This window comes from Hippocampus bargibanti, linkage group LG19 (genome assembly GCF_051943395.1).
Source record: "Hippocampus bargibanti isolate YZ-2025 linkage group LG19, ASM5194339v1, whole genome shotgun sequence".
NCBI lineage: Eukaryota > Metazoa > Chordata > Actinopteri > Syngnathiformes > Syngnathidae > Hippocampus > Hippocampus bargibanti.
The window spans coordinates 10,111,868-10,122,851 of NC_142752.1; positions in this window are offsets into that span (position 1 = coordinate 10,111,868).

Below are 10,984 nucleotides of genomic sequence, written 5' to 3' on the forward strand. Positions count from 1 at the left end.
ATTGTATTCAACCTGGCCACTCTCCACTATGTAGCTTGTGCGTGGTGTCAACACCCGAAAGAACAGGCACCATAGACTGATCCTGACAAATTATCAGGGAATTCTTCTTCGCAGCTCGACTTGTTAGGGGAGGAGAGGGCAAGAGCTGGAAAATAAATAACACGTCACTTGGGTTTGTCTTGTTCTTGTTCCAAAATAAACAGAGCCCAGTGCAGGAAACTCCGAGAGGCCTTGTATTTCTGTAGGTCCTTACATCCAACACAATGGGGGACTGCCAGTGTGCCGCCCGGCCGTCACCGCAGCAACGGAGCGGCGAATGAACAGGTGATTACAAAAAAAACTCAACTGATTCTCACTTTCACATCCTTTAATTCAACTTGCTTTTTCACCGATTCAGCCAGCAGTTTCCGACGCGGACATCGGATCATAATTACCGTCCTTATTTGCATCGGTGCGGTTACACCGAGACCATAATGGTAGCGCTTGGGATTCGCCGTGTCTGCAAAAAAGGCCCGCTGTGCAAAAAAAAAAAAAAAAAAGTCTGAAAGCCCTATAACCGACATGTGCAAGGGGTGAAAGTTCAGGTCTCACAGGGGTTTGTTTAGAAATACATGACGGCGCACAGCTGGACTATCATCCGTGCATATTTGACGATTAAACTTTACAGAGCGTCCACGTAGCCAGCTGCTTTATCCGATGGAAAATGAAGTTATTCCCACTTGTGTTGGGAACCGATTCACTTATTCTACTGTGAGGAATATGGAGTCCGTTTGGGCTTTAATGTGCACAGGCTGTTGCACTTTATGACAGTGTTTAAAGCGTGGGGCATCCGAAGCACGCTCAGCTGTTTATGGTACAGTTTTTTTTTCAAATAAGGCGTTAAACCAATGGACTGTAAACACCTGTAAAACTCACTTATAATAACAGAGGCTTAAAAAATATAGATTCATAAAACAAAGATGTCTGTGTTGATTCTCGGTCATCCAAGCCACTGGAGCACATACGTTCTTCCTTGTTGAAGTCATTTTAGCTTAAATACAAACACACATCGGCAGGGGAAGATTTAGTCATTTAAGGCTCCTGTGGAACAGGGGTGTCAAACTCATTTTTTTTTTTTGTTGCGGCAGGCCACATTGTAGTTGTGGTTTCCTCTCGAGGGCCGGTATGAATTTAGGGAAGCCATTATGTTTCACCCCCTCTGCATATTACATGCAGATCGCACAACAAAGTAATGAATAACTAGTTTTTAAATATGAAGTCAAGAATATTGACTTGCGTCTGTGTAAGCTCTCAGTCATACAGGAGTGGTCCATCAATGAAAAGGATTCTTCACCCGTCATCTGTACTTCATTCAAAGAAGTACAGATGACGGCTGAAGAAACCTTTTCATCAAAGAATAATGACTGTTATTGTGGTTTACATCAGACAATTTCAAATTTTGGTTCGGACTTTAGCAAGTATCATGGCGCTTGACATGCTTGATTTGCTTTCACGGGCCGATTAAATTGATGTGGCGGGCCATATTTGGCCCTCTGGCCTTGACTTTGACACCGTGCTCTAAAGCATTTTTCTGAATTATTATTTCGGTTTGCCTTTTTTATGGTTTTATTTCATCCATCCATTTACCAGACCGTTTAGTCCTCGTCGTTGCTGGAGCCTAACCCATCTGTCTTTAGGCACTAGGCGGGGGACACCCTGAATTGGTTGCCAGCCAATTGCAGGGCACAAAGAGACAAACCACCATCCGCACTCACACTCACACCATGGGGCATTTTTTTTATGTGCCATGTGTGTTTTTGGAATGTGGGAGGATACCGGAGGCCCCGGAGAAAACCCACACGGAGAACATGCAAACTACACACACGGAGGTCAAACTCACGACCTCTGCACTGTGAAGATGGCGTGCTAACCACTCCACTACTGGGCCGCCGGTTTTAATTCAGGTTGTTTTAATTAGCAAAAATCCCACATTAAGTCATTCGCTGTCATTCCCGAATTTATTCGGGAATTGAGAATTGTCATGTGGAGCGCTATTCCCGAATTTGTTCGGGTTTTCTTTTTTGCTTGCGGGGGGTGCCGATAAAGCGCTGGTGTGTCAATGTTTTTTTTTTCTCCTTCCACGAGGGAGCAGAATTAGCCTTTTTTCCATGTGACCTATTTGTCCGTGTATTTTGTACATCCACCCACATTTCAAGCTCAGATAACTCGAGACCCATATAACTTTGGAATTGACTATTTTCTGATGAAAGCAGATAGTCACAGGATTTTAATGCTGCATTGAATGTTTATGTAGTCCTAAAACTCTGGAGTGGACCCATTTTTGCACATCGTCTGGCAGTGAATGAATGAATGGCCCTCAAGCCAAGAGATGAGACTCGAACACTCAAATTGGGGATACAAATGTATTGCAAACAAGTTATCCTGCCTCGTCCTTTCCTTGCTCTTTTCTGACACCCATTTGACCTCACAGCCCAGCTGGGGGTGACAACTTGCAAACTCCAATCCGCATACTTGCATTAAACCCGCAAGGCATCCATCACCGTAATGTTCAAACGATCAATTTTGCAATGTTTCCCTTGACACCACCTAAAAAATTTAGATGTTAAATTGACCGTGTCAGACAGCAGCAAATGCTCCAAATTGCCACTTGGGGTTATTTATTTGCACTCCAAATGTTATTTATTTGCATGTTTATTTTATTCCTTTCGTTCATATGAATGCCCTTCATCCATCACTCCTCGACTCCCCCCATCCCAAGAAGAAACATGCCTGTTTTGTCACTCAGCTTGTTGAGGCTGCAAGGAGGGACGACACCTCCTCCGTCCTTCAAACAAGCCACATGGGACATCTAATTATTTCATCTCACTCTTGACACACTTTGCATCGTTTGCGACACAGACGCGCCACGCCACGGCCAGATTTTCTCCTAACAAGCCGACAGAGAGAGAGGAAGAGAAACTCGAGAGCAAGGCTATTGATTATAAGCCTAAAACAGACATCTGGCTTCCATTGTGGCCTTTTGACGGGAAGCAGTGCTCTACAGCGGCCGGCAGAGTCGAAGCCACGACGCTCAAGCACACGTTACGCGGCCTGTAATCGAGAGGACGTGCACAGAAGGGAGGGAAAGTGAGTTGTCGCTGCCCTTGAACGGCGAAATGGGTTTATTGTGGATCTTCCATTTTCAAGAGTCGACCGTCCGCCATTTCCTCTTAACACCTTCACTGCCAGACATGTGCAAAAATGTGTCCACTCCATTGCCAGGGTTTTTGTCATTGTCACTTGAATTCCAGGACGCACAGAATATTGCGTTTTCAGACTACATAAACATTCAATGCAGTTTAAGAGACCGTAGACTCTTCTTTCATCAGAAAAGTTATCTGGGTCTGGAATTATATGAACTTGAAATGAGGGTGGCTGTCAAAAATACAATGTAATACATACATATTGGTTTATATAGCGCTTTAATAAAAGCTGAGGCTGGAACAAAGCGCAAACATGGGAAAAAAGGGCAATGCTGCCCCCTTGTGGAAAAGAAAAAACATTGCCAGAGGCCATGGCCAGCGCTTTATCGGCACCCTAGCATGAAAAAAAACCCGAATAAATTCAGGAATGGCGCTCTACGTCATATTTTCAATTTTGGAATAAATGAATGGCAGCGAATGAGTTAAACCATCCAACCGCCGAACGACTTTCTTTGTCTTGTCAAATTCAAAGGCAAAATCAGCTTTATTGTAAAAAGTTGCTGACGTTTTTTATAATGATTTCACAGTGGATTCAAATTGGATAAAATGAGGCAGGCAAGCACATTTACCATGAGACTCCCTCGGCCATCCGTAAACAAAAAAACAGCTGCAGGTCCAACAGAGCCACCAAATAACTTCCAGATTGAATCCTTCACAATAAAATAGGAAACATGTCGCTGCCTCTTTTTTTAATATCCTTGTAACAAATCCAGAAAAAAATGGCATGATTGCAGATTACCAAAATGTAAGTTTATCAAATTGTAAATTCTGTTCCAGACCTTGCTTATCATCCCTGTGCGAGCGGTATTACCATATCAACACGGTCCAAACGTCAACACCGCGCCACTATCAGCCACCGATGTGTGCTTATTTAACTTAACCCACTGTGTTATGAGATGACGCATTATTTATCCTCACCACGATGCGAGACAACGGGATGAAACGGTGTCGTGACTCGAGTGTGATTGTTTGTGGTGGTGGTGGTGGAGGTCAAATCACCGCCTGAGCAAAATGAGAAGACAGGAGCGTCGATACGTCTGTGGAACTGTCGCGACTTGGAATTGAAGCGGATTTTGTGGGAGATGTGAGACAATCTCTTCTCATCAATGTTTGCTTTCAACAATTATCTGGTAGCAGACGTGCACGTTCCATCATGACATCTCTGATGCCCTGGGGAAAAGGACACTTTGATCCTCTCCTCTTTCATCTAGAAGTGCTTCATACAACAAAGAGGGTGCAGAAAGTGTTTAAGATTGACTGACGGTCTCTTTGTGATGTCATTTTTTTTGGGGCGGGGGGTCTTTTGCCGTCCGGATGGCGCGGCGGCAAGAGTGGCTGCCTTGACGGCAGCTCATACATTTAGCTTGTAGCAGACGTGCACATTCCACCAAGACGTCCCTGATCCACTGCTGAAAAGGATGCTTTGTTCCTTCTTTCATCTAGAACTATTTCATGTCACAAAGAGGGTACAGAAAGTGGTTAAAATGAATGACTATGTCTTTGTGTTGTCATATTATTTATTTAGTTTTTGTAGTTTTTATTACTTTATGTTACTTCCAGGTTGAGTGAATGCTGGCGCGTGTGGCTGCCACTGCTCACCCGCAGAAAAAATATCATCTGACTGTAAAGTGTCCTTGTTTTGAAAAGCGCTTATAAATGAAATCTATTATTATTATGATGATTATTATTTGTTTTTCTACTTTTTCCTATCCTTTCCTCTTTCATCACTTTGCTGCTGTCAAATGTAAATTTCTCCACTGCGAGACTAATAAAGGCTAATCCAATCCAAAACTAATCAGACTGTGTGAATGCATAACACAATGTTGGCTGTTTGCAAGGGTAGACGTTGCACATGGTGAATGTTTGTCTTGGCAAACGTTGGCCAAAGTGAATACGCTTGCCTTCATTAACGTCGTGAAATGAAACCACGCGAGGCAAATCATTCCATGCCTGTCCCCAGGTCCTGATGGATGCTGATGGATCTCAAGATGAGCTGTGGCAGAAAGGGAGTGACCAGAGAGGAGCCTGATTAAAAGTGGTGGAGCGCGGCGGTGAGTGATAACCCCGATCCAGCGGTGATGAATCCACCCTGGACGCGTTGCTGTCTCATTAGACGCCGGCCTCGGCCAGGCACCGGGTGTCCAAATAAACGCAGCGGCGATCCGGCTTTTATCAGCAGGCTTAGGCTTGTTTTGCTTTGGGCGGCTTTGACTTGTGTGGGCTCGTACGCAGCATCCTCCGCCCCCATTGGGTCTCCATAAACCTGAGGTGTGATTCACCAGCATGTTTACACTCATCTGGGTCTATCTCTGCTGGAATTAATGAGAGCAACGGCATCATTTGGTGCGGAATTTTGTGGAGCCTGTGTAAGAGCAGTGAGAAAAGGCTGAAACAATCTGCCTTTTATTTGTCAAAACATAAACATTGCATTTGTTTAAAAGGCTGATAACATTAAATATTGGCCAGAGGGAGGTGGTAGTTTACATTCTCACTGGAGTAGTCTTGATAACAGGCCAGAGGCAATTTGAAACCCTTTAAATATGCGCATTAGTGTAATTTATTGGCCTCTCACAGCTCTCCACTCTCTCTGCCAAAAAAAGGAGAGTAAGATCAACCACTTCTGAAAATCTCATAAAGCACAGGTGTCTAAGTCAAGGCCCGGGGGCTAAATCTGGCCCGCCACATCATTTTATTCGGCCCGTGAAAGCAAATGAAACTTGTGAAATTCCATGATGCTTTTTAATGTCCAAACCAAAATTTCAAATTGTCCCATGTAAACCACAATAACATTATTTTTGACTTCACGTTTGAAAACGGATCTTTTGGAGTGTGGGAGGAAACCCGCATTAATTTCAGTGGCGGGCCGTGCATGTCGCTCCTTGGCCTTCAGTAGTGCTACGTCTGAATCAAGCCACAGATGCGAGTGTGGTGTGATTTACTACAGGTCCACTAGGGGGTGTCGTTGCCCAGGAAATAATGTGTGACTTGAAACTCGAACTCTGATTGGTTAAAGCAGCGGTTTCATGTACATTGATTTTTATGGGCCAGGACTTGCAGAACTGATTGCGAAGGCGTCCAGATAAATTTCTCACCCTGGTAACAAACAATGGCTGAGATGTGATTGGTTAAAATGTCAAAAAAAATGCCTCTGGAGGCAGCACAAAAGGGGAAAAGCAATGAAAGAAAGCTGGAAGACAATTTGGAATTGTTTAACAATAATTCATGGACAAAACATCAGTATTTTTAGGCCAGCAGAGAAGGCCTTGCAGGCCCTGATGGCCCACCACTGATTAATTTGTTGTGCGTTCTGTATGTAATGGTTTCCCCATATTCATAACGACCCCAGAGAGGAAACCGTACCTACAATGTGGCCCGCGGCAAAAAATGAATTTGACACCCCTGTCAATAAAGCTACGAAAGAGTATTTGGCCAGCTATAGTAAAATGATCTGAAGATTGTCAGAGTAAAAAAATAATAAAAAACAACAAATGTAAACGGAGAAAGAGCTAAACTCCCACCAAAACTTAAAAAAAAAAGAACACAAGGAGCTCGTCAACCTAACTGCAGCTCATGAGAAGGTTGCAACCATCGCCTGAATACAAAAATGTTTATTTATTCAGTCATGCTTTGGAAATAAGCAGCAAAGTGTTGTCATGAGGAGTGTCGGAAAGGGGTGGGATGGGGGGAGCGATTTCATAACTCCGCGAGTATGTCTGGAACTCGTCCAAGCATTGCGATTTTCAACCAATTTATGTCCAAACGAAATGACCCGCAGAATTAATGAGGCTCTGGTTGTGAGTTCCGGCACCAGCGAGGTCAAGTAAATCACAGTTTCGGTCTCCACTCCTCCCCTGCGCCGCTCGCTATAGTACTTCGTCTGGAGCGATAAGACAGAGAGACAAGGGGTCTGAGAAATCCCACCTCATCGACACTTGCGTCCGTCCACTCGGACATATTTTAAAAGGCAAAAACTGATTTGCTTTTAGTGCAGACTTTAAGCTGATGGATGGAAGTGGGGCAAAAAGCAACGGGACAAAAGGTCACTTTCTTCATTTCACAGACAGGGCTGTTGATGTTAGTCACATTTCTCTCACCATTGGACCCCCCTCTCATCACCGCACCCTCCACTTCTTTAACTGTGCCTTTGCTTTATTGGGACATCATAAAGTGCTTATGCTTGATTTAGCGACGCCGTTTACCTTCGTAGGAATAAACGTCGGAGCCCTTGCACACGTGGTGAGAAGGGGTGATATCATCCGATATAACTCGGTGTAACCGAAGAGAGCGACGGCAAAGTAATGAGCGCCGCAAATCAGTCAACTCTTTTTTTATGAGGACATATAATTTGTCTTTTCATTTGATACCTGTTAAATCACCGCAGGTTTTACGCACATGTTTGGTGTTTCATACCAGCAGGTTAAAAAGAGTGACAACAAGTTTTAAACAACCGTGAAATTGGAGCACAGTCGGCCACCGGTGGAAGAAGACGAAGGCGGTCAATAAGTTGTGGCGTCTATGTTACGTATAAATCGGGTTTTTAGTTTCCACCGAAAGAAAGCTGATGTGAGAGCATTTTGTTAAAAACACAAATTGAAAACGTATGCGTAGTTTAAGGAAAGCTTTCGCCCCGAAATCATGTTGGTCACACCTGGGGCTTCTATTTTCGTGAGCGGCGAAAATTCAGTGCGGAAATTCGGCGTGAAAAAATTTGCCGCATAAATTTGGCATGTAAATCTGGTGTGGAAATTTCGGCGCGTAAATTCGGCGCGTAAATTCGGCGCTTAAATTCGCTGCATCAATACGAGAGCCTAAATTCGGGCGCCTAAATTCGGGAGCCTAAATTCGGGAGCCTAAATCCGGGAGCCTAAATCCGGGAGCCTAAATCCGGGAGTCTAAATTTGGGAGCCTTAATCTGGGGGCCTAAATTCGGGGGCCTAAATTCGGGGGCCTAAATTCGGGAGCCTACATTCGGGAGCCTAAATTCGGGGGCCTAAACTCGGGAGCCTGAATCCGGGAGCCTAAATCCGGGAGCCTAAATTCGGGAGCCTAAATTCGCGTAAATTATGTCGCCTAGATTCGGCGTGTAATTCGGTCCACAAATTTGCTGCGGAAATTTGCAGCGTAAATTCGGTGGGTAAATTCGGCGCGTCAAACGCCGTATCTCTGCTGCACCTGGTGTTATTAATTTCGCAAATTTGCTGTGTTCTTGCATGAGGGGAAGGAGGCTGTTGTGGCAGTGGTCAAAACCAATGATGCGGCGTGCTTGTTTAGCAGCAACTATACTTTGCACTTTTGCATGATTTAATAATTTTATTTAGTGCATGAAGGCCCCAAACAGTCGCACGTCTGCTCCTTCTTCAAAAAAAGAATAATAAAACAAACACTGTTTTACTGATATTACTGTAGACAAAGGAAATCAGTGACTGCAAAGTAGTGGTTGGTGAGAGTGTAGTCAGACAGCATAGGTTGGTGGTGTGTAGGAAGATGAAGAATCCAAAGGCTGAGGTCCTTCCAGATGACTGGCAAACTACAGCGAACATAATCAGAGACACAGGTCAAAAAGTATCGAGTGGAAGAAAGGTAGATAAGGAGACTTGGTGGTGGAATGGGGAGGTGCAGGAGTGTATACAGAGAAAGAGGTTAGCAAAGAAGAAGTGGGACACTGGGAGGACGGACGAGAGTAGACAGCAGTACAAGGAGATGCAGCGCACGGTAAGGGTGACAAAGGCCAAACAAGAGGCCTCAATGACTTGTATGCTCGGCTGGACAGCAAGGAAGGCGAGACCGATCTTTACAGGCTGGCGAGACAGAGAGACAAATATGGTAAGGACCTGCAGCAGGTTCGGGTGATTAAGGATAGAGATGGCACTGTATTAACAGGTGCCAGTAGTGTGATGGCAAGATGGAAAGAGTACTTTGAAGAATTGATGAATGAGGAAAATGAGAAGGAACAAAGAGTAGAAGACGTGACTGTTGTGGACCAAGACGTAGCAAACATTAGCGAGGATGAAGTGAGGAGGGCGCTGAAGAGGATGAAGGGGGGAAAGGCACTCAGGCCTGATGATTTCCCAATCGAGGTATGGAAGTGTCTTGGAGAGGTGGCGGTGGTGTTCCTGACTGGGTTATTCAACAAGATCTTAGATGGTGAACAGATGCCTGAAGAATGGAGACGAAGTGTACTCGTGCCCATTTTTAAGAACAAAGGAGATGTGCAAAGTTGTACTAACTACAGAGGAATACAGTTGATGAGCCATGCAATGAAACTCTGGGAAAGAGAAGTTGAAGCTAGACGAAGAGCAGAAGTGGACATTTGTGAGGAGCAGTATGGCTTCATGCCAAAAAAAGAGTACGACAGATGCAGTGTTCACTTTAAGAATGCTGATAGAGAACTACAGAGAAGGTCGGAAGGAATTGCATTGTGTCTTTGTAGATCTGGAGAAAGCGTACGACAGGGTGCCCAGAGAAGAGCTCTGATATTGCATGAGGAAGTCTGGAGTGACAGAAAAGTATGTCAGAGCGGTGCAAGACATGTATCATGACTGTAAGACAGTTGTGAGGTGTGCTGTCGGTGTGACTGAGGAATTCAAGGTGGAGGTGGGACTCCACCAGGGGTCAGCTCTAAGCCCCTTCTTATTTGCTATGGTGGTGGACAGGCTGACAGACGATGTTAGACAAGAATCTCCTTGGACCATGATGTTTGCAGATGACATTGTGATCTGTAGCGAGAACGGGGACCAGGTGGCGGAGAAACTAGAGATGTGGAGATATGACCTGCAAAGGAGAGGAATGAAGATCAGTCGCTGCAAGACGGAATACATGTGTGTGAATAAGAGGGATCTAAGTGCAAGAGTGATGCTACAGGGAGAAGAAATAAAGATGGTGAAAGATTTTAAGTACTTGGGGTCAACTGTCCAGAGCAATGGAGAGTGTGGAAAAGAGGTGAAGAAGCGTGTCCAGGCAGTCTGGAGCGGCTGGAGAAAAATGTCAGGTGTGACGTGTAATAGGAGGGTTTCCGCTTGGATGAAAGGAAAAGTGTATAAAACAGTGGTGAGACCAGCCATGATGTTTGGACTGGAGACAGTGCCACTGAAGAAAAGACAGGAAGCAGAGCTGGAGGTAGCTGAGCTGAAGATGTTGAGGTTTTCTTTTGGAGTGACCAAGTTAGATAGGATCAGGAATGAGTACATTAGAGGTACAACCCATATTAGAGGCTTTGGAGAGAAAGTCAAAGAGGCCAGACTGAGATGGTTTGGACATGTCCAGAGGAGAGAGAGTGACTATATCGGGAGAAGGATGCTGAGCCTTGAACTGCCAGGCAGGAGCCCGAGAGGAAGACCGAAGAGGAGGATGCGGTCAAAGAGGACATGAAGGTAGCTGGTGTGAGAGAAGAGGATGCACAACACCGGGATAGATGGAGGACATTGATTCGCTGTGGCGACCCCTGAAGGGAAAAGCCGAAAGGAAAAGAAGAAGACTGTAGACAAATTAATCGATCAACGCTCAACTTCACATTCCTTCTACCCAATGTTACCTTGTTTATCGGATAATCCTCCAGGCACGTATGAATTAGGCCAGTAGAAGACAGCTGCAAATAAATCTGCTTCGTCTGCGATTATGGCGGTTACACAGTTCAGGCTACGTCCAAACAAGCCGGGTTATGATGTCACGAGTCGGTGTCACATCAACTGAGGAGAAGCAGTCTCCTCTCAGCCGAGCACCTCGATGGCCGTAATTACTGTCAT